This window comes from Mus caroli, unplaced genomic scaffold (assembly GCF_978045245.1).
Source record: "Mus caroli unplaced genomic scaffold, Mus_caroli_1 scaffold_15, whole genome shotgun sequence".
In the NCBI taxonomy this organism is placed as follows: Eukaryota; Metazoa; Chordata; class Mammalia; order Rodentia; family Muridae; genus Mus; species Mus caroli.
The window spans coordinates 55268581-55274580 of NW_028227270.1; positions in this window are offsets into that span (position 1 = coordinate 55268581).

The following is a 6000-nucleotide window of genomic DNA, read 5'->3' on the forward strand; positions in this document are numbered from 1 at the left end:
GCTGCATATGTATCGAAAGATGGCCTAGTCGGCCATCACTGGAAAGAGAGGCCCATTGGACTTGTAAACTTTATATGCCCCAATATAGGGGAATGCCAGGGCCAAAAGAATGGGAATGGGAGGGTAGGGAAGTGGGGGGCGGTATGGGGGACTTTTGGGATAGCATTGGAAATGTAATTGAGGAAAATATGTAATAAAAAAAAAACAGTTAAAAAAATTCAAAGGAGCAGTAAAGTGGAAATCGTTTGTAAATTCAATATAAATCCAACAATTTAGTTCACAGAGATGATGATGTACTCTGGAATCTAGGTTGAGTGATCAGAGCACAGCTCGAGTAGAAAGAAGTTCTCACATTGACATGCCTGTAATGAGTGTATACCATGCTTTTGATAAAATTTGAGTATAGAAATTATATTACAAAACTAGTTTTAGTTTACAGATGATTTTATTTTAAAGGTTAATAGATAATTAAATTACTAAATAAGTACTATATGCTTTTAGATAAGACAGAGACCACATACTCCCAATCTAAAAAACAAAAAACAAAAAAAACAAAAACAAAACAAAACAAAACCTAGTGAGAGAAACAAATAGTTAAAAACAATGAACTTGAAGAGATGAGAGTTTTCAAAGTACCAAATTTCAGGATATAAAGGATAATCACAGCACAAATTAAATAAATGAGATAGGTTCTATCATTGCATCAGTATATAGGTTTGAGACACTGCCTAGGTCACAGTGCAGAGAAAGTGAACATAGAAAGGAAATTCTGCATCAGTGAAAGTCTTAAATGTATTTTGGGATATGGGTGTAGGGAGACCTTCACTATATCCAGAGGGTAAGACAAAGCCCTCTTACTGGAAAATATGCCAAGAATGAGTAGGGAAAATAGTAAAGAAATGTAAAAATTGTATAGTTAAGTCTAATTATATCCTAATATTAAATATAAATTCTCTAAATATTCCAATTAAAAAGCAGAGGTTATTGCATTATGCAAAAACAACAACAAGAAAATACATATTTGCTCCTGTGAGTATTTTGTTCTCCTTCTAAGAAGGATCAAAGCATCCACATTTTGGTCTTCCTTCTTATTGAGCTTCATATGGTTAGTGAATTATATCCTGGATATTTGGAGCTTTGGAGCTAATATCCACTTATCAGTGAGTGCATACTATGTGTGTTCTTTTGCGATTGGGTTACTTCACTCAGGATGATATTTTCTAGTTCTATCCATTTGCCTAAGAATTTCATGAGTTCATCATTTTTAATAGCTGAGTAGTACTCCATTGTGTAAATGTACCACATTTTCTGTATCCATTCCTCTGTTGAAGGACATCTGGTTCTTTCCAGCTCTTGGCTATTATAAATAAGGCTGCTATGAACATAGTACAGCATGTGCCCTTATTACATGTTGGAGCAGAGACTGAAGGAAAAGCCACCCAGAGACTGCCCCATCTGGGGACTCATCCTGTAAACAGTTACCAAACCTAGACACTATTGTGGATGCCTAGAAAGGGGCCCAATATGGCTGTCTCCTGAGAGGCCCTGCCAGAGCCTTACAAATACAGAGGCAGATGCTTACAGCCAACCATTGGACTGAGCATGGGGTCTCCAATAGAGGAGTTAGAGAAAGTACTGAAGGAGCTGAAGGGGTTTGCAACTCCATAGGAAGAACAACAATATCAACCAACCAGACCACCCCCCCCAACTCCCAGGGACTAAGTCATCAACAAAGGAGTACACATGGCTCCAGCTGCATAAGTAGCAGAGGATGGTCTTGTCATGCATCAATGGGAGGAGAGGTCCTTGGTCCTATGAAGTCTCGTTAGATACTCAGTGTAGGGGAATTGAGGGCAGGGAGGTGGGAGTGGGTGGGTGGGTGAAAGGACACCTTCATCGAAGCAGGGGGAGGGAGGATGTGATAAGGTGTTTCCGGGAGGGAGGGAAACCAGGAAAGAGGACAACATTTGAAATGTAAATAAAGAAAATATCTAATTAAAAAGAAAAAAAAAACCAAGAATCAACTTTAGCTACTTAAAAAGTATTTTAATAGAACTGTAAGAATAAGGTAAAAGCAGAGAAAATACATATTATAGCAATATCCAAAAAGAAAGTTTATCAGTATTATCTGAAGCATTAACATCAGATAAGTTTCAGAATTAAGTTTCTATCATTCTAGAGGTAGTGAGAACTGGGAGAATAGAGCCAACAGGTAAGGCAGACTAGTCTCATGCTATAGTCAACGTTATTTAGAGCAGCACTTGAGTAAAGTGTCCAATCAGAGGGGCAAGCCACATGTGGCAGACAAGCTACATGTGGCCAAAACATGTTTTTCCATAAAAGCATATGTACAAACACCAATAATCAGTCAGAATAAATAGCGTGAAGTAAATTAACTCCTATCTGCTACACCTGGGGTGGGGTGGGCATGAAAGCATAATCCAAGAACAATTCCATGGTTTTGAAGAAACTGAAGTCACAAAATTCTTTTTCTGGTTTCTTGGCATTTTTTCACGGGCACTCAAAATTTTCACATGACTCCATGTTTGGACCATGTTCTGACAATAAAGGACATTGCCAGTGGTTAGAAGTTGAATAAAGGGTATTCATACTCTTAAATGTTTCTGTACTATCTTAAATGTTCTTTTGAATTGTGATGGCTATTCCTGGTTGTCAACTTCACTACATCTGGAATGAACTGCAATCCAGAAATGGAGGGCACACCTGTGATCTAGATTTCGAGGCTGGAAGACACAGGCTTCTGACCTAGATCTTGAAGTATAGTGGTCATGAAAAGCGTGGTCCCAGACAAGGTAGTACATGCCTTTAATCCCAGGAGAGTGAGCCAAGCAGATCTCTGAGTTTAAGGCCAGTCTGGGACAAAGCAAGTTCTAGATCTAGGTGTGGTGGTACACACCTTTAATCTTTAATCTGGGCCATGTCTTCTGCTAGAGGCACTGGAAGAAGGAAGGGTCACTCTTCTTCACCTGCTTGCACCTACCAGCACAACTGTTAGAACCTACTTCTTTAGGATTCCAGCTTATTCAGAAGATCAGCTAAACTAATCTCAGCTAGTTGCTTACAACTAAGCAATGAGTAGATTCTGAGACTTCCCGTTCACAGCTGCACATTGTTGGGTTAATTAGACTACAGACTATAAGTCATTACAACAAATTCCCTTAATATATAGAGACATTCCATAAGTGACGTGATTCTAGAAAATCTTGACTAATACATAGATACACAAAGCCAAACAGATTAACTACAGAAGACAGAAAAAAAAATCTGTAACTACAATTAGAGATTTAAATATTTCTTCCGGTGACACAGAGAACCAGCAAACCAAGCAAAGTTATAAGAAATTCAATATTTATAAACAGAGTTGACTGGATTGGCATTTTGAGAGTATTATACCCAAGGATACTAACATACATATGTTTCAATAGAGTTGACATTTCTTAATACAAACCATATTGTGAGCCATCATCAAATCTCAATAAATTAAAAATATCTTCATGTCCTAAAACGTCTGTTTCCTGCCTATGACAGAATTAATTAAAAACATGACCAGGGCTGGGTATTATGTCTCAGGAGTAGAGTGCTTGCAAAGCTTGCAAGAAGGACTAGATTCAACCTACTAGCCCATCAATTTGAAAAAATTCAAATGTATTAATTAAAGGTTTCTTATCAGTTCCTTGGGTATTAGGAAACAACAGAAAATACTTTATTCTGGAAAGTAGGTAAAAGAAGAACAAACAAAAATACTGCCAAGTATTGCAAACTAAAGTTAAAAAACAAATTGAGGAAGATAGCTAAAAAATAAAGATAGCTAAAAAATGATAAGGAGGGGAATTGCTAAACAGCAAGTATCTGGGGGAAAACAAAACAAGATTACAACTTGATAATTTATGTTTATGCCTTAGAAACTAGAAAGGAAGGTTGCCAAACACAGAAGAGTAGGGAAGCATTTATAAAACAGGTCAAAGCAGAGAGCAGAAAAATGGAGAAAAAGAAATGAAACTAAATATTGAATTACTGAGATAATAAAATTGCCTTAGCTGATTGTTTTACTAGAGAGGAAAGGGAGAAATATATCACCCATATTTGGGGAGTGACATCACTATCCTACATACAGCTGTGGGAAGACTAGAGTGAAAGTTTATAAACAGTAATGAAGCTGGCTTTCAACAAGGAAGCTATCTCTGGTAATCACAAGGATGGATGCTTCCATCATTGACCTACTTATTGATTAAATTAGCACTAACTAGTTTGCATTTCTTTGAGGTTGCCAAACTAAAAACAATTTATATGAAAATAAAATAAGTCCTTTGAAGATCATATGCCCTAGTACAGAATGCCAGGGCCAGGAAGCAGGTGTGGGTGGGTTGGGGAGCAGGGCAGGTGGAGGGTATAGGGGACTTTCGGGATAGCATTTGAAATGTAAATAAGGAAAATATCTAATAAAAAATTGTTTTTGAAAAAAAAATGTGATCATCCATAGCCCATAATATAACGCCAAGCCTGTCTTCTGCTCAGATTGTATTCTGCCACCATGCACTATGAATTTAAATTGTGGGGCATCTATTAGCAGGTGTGGCCTTGTTGGAGTAGATATAGCCTTGTTGGAGGAAGTGTGTCACTGTGGGGGTGGGCATAGAAACCCTCTTCTTAGCCACATGGGAGCTAGTTTTCTCCTGTTGGGGTGAAGATGTAGAACTCTTAGCCTACTCCAGTACTGCATTTGCCTGGATGCTGCCATGTTCTTGCCTTGATGAAAATGGACTGAACCTCTGAACTCGTAAGCCAGCCTCAATTAAACATTGTCCTTTTTAAGAGTTGCCTTGGTCATAATGTTTGTTCACAGCAGTAAAACTCTAAACTAAGACATGGTTTTATTGCTGTGAAGAGACATTATGATCACAGTAACTCTTATAAAGGAAAACATTTTTATTGGGGATTAGCTCACAGTTTCAGAGGTTTAGTTTATTATCCTCAGGGCAAGAAGGAAGCAGACATGGTGCTGTCGAATAAACAGAGAGTTCTACATCTTGGTCTGCAGGTAGCAGAAGAGAACTGACTTAAGTTTCTGAGACTTCAAAGCCAGCCTCAACAGTAGCACACCTTTTCCAGCAAGTCCATGCTTCCTTCAACGAGGCCATACCTTTTAATAATGTCACTTCATATGGGCCAAGCATTCAGACACATGAATGTGGGGGGCAATTCCTATTCAATTCACCACGGGAACTGAGCAAAGAAACTGAAGATTTGTGTAATGAGTTCTCGACAAGCTGTGTGAAGCTAAGGTGTTGCTACGTTCCTGAGACATACAACTGTAAAACCCTCACCAAGGAGAGCCTATGTAAACTTTGCGGTTGTAATAGATGTTAAGAACTAGAACATTATGTCTGTTGGTAGTTTGCCACAAGATTTCTCTCTTCAATTACCTTTATAAAGTAAAAGCTTTTCTTCATTCATTTACTCACTCTGTAACCCAGGCTGACCTGAAATTCACTATGTAGACAAAGCTAGCTTCAAAATCACAGCAATCCTACTCGCTCATCCTCCCAAATGCTGGTATTACATACATGAGCCACCATGCCTGATAAGGTATGCCTCTATCTAACTCAACACATTGGTGTTTATTCTGGCCTCCACTATGTTACTTATAGGTGTGTGTGTGTGTGTTTGTGTGTGTGTTGCTGTAGATGGAAACCAGGGCCTCACATATGCTTGAAAAAGTGTTGTGCCACGAACTACATTACCAGCCTCATCCCCCTTCTTTTCTACACAGCCCAAACTAACATCAAACCTGTAATCCTCCAGCTTCAATATAAACCACTCTAAACATATTAGTTGAGGGAAAAGGTACTCAGAACCAATGCACTAGTTTTATCTTTGGGGATTACAAGGATCTAGCATCCTAGGTCTTTGGTTCAATAATAACGGAGGTGAGAAAGATCCTATAGCCCCAAAAACCTACATCACTATGAAGACTATAAC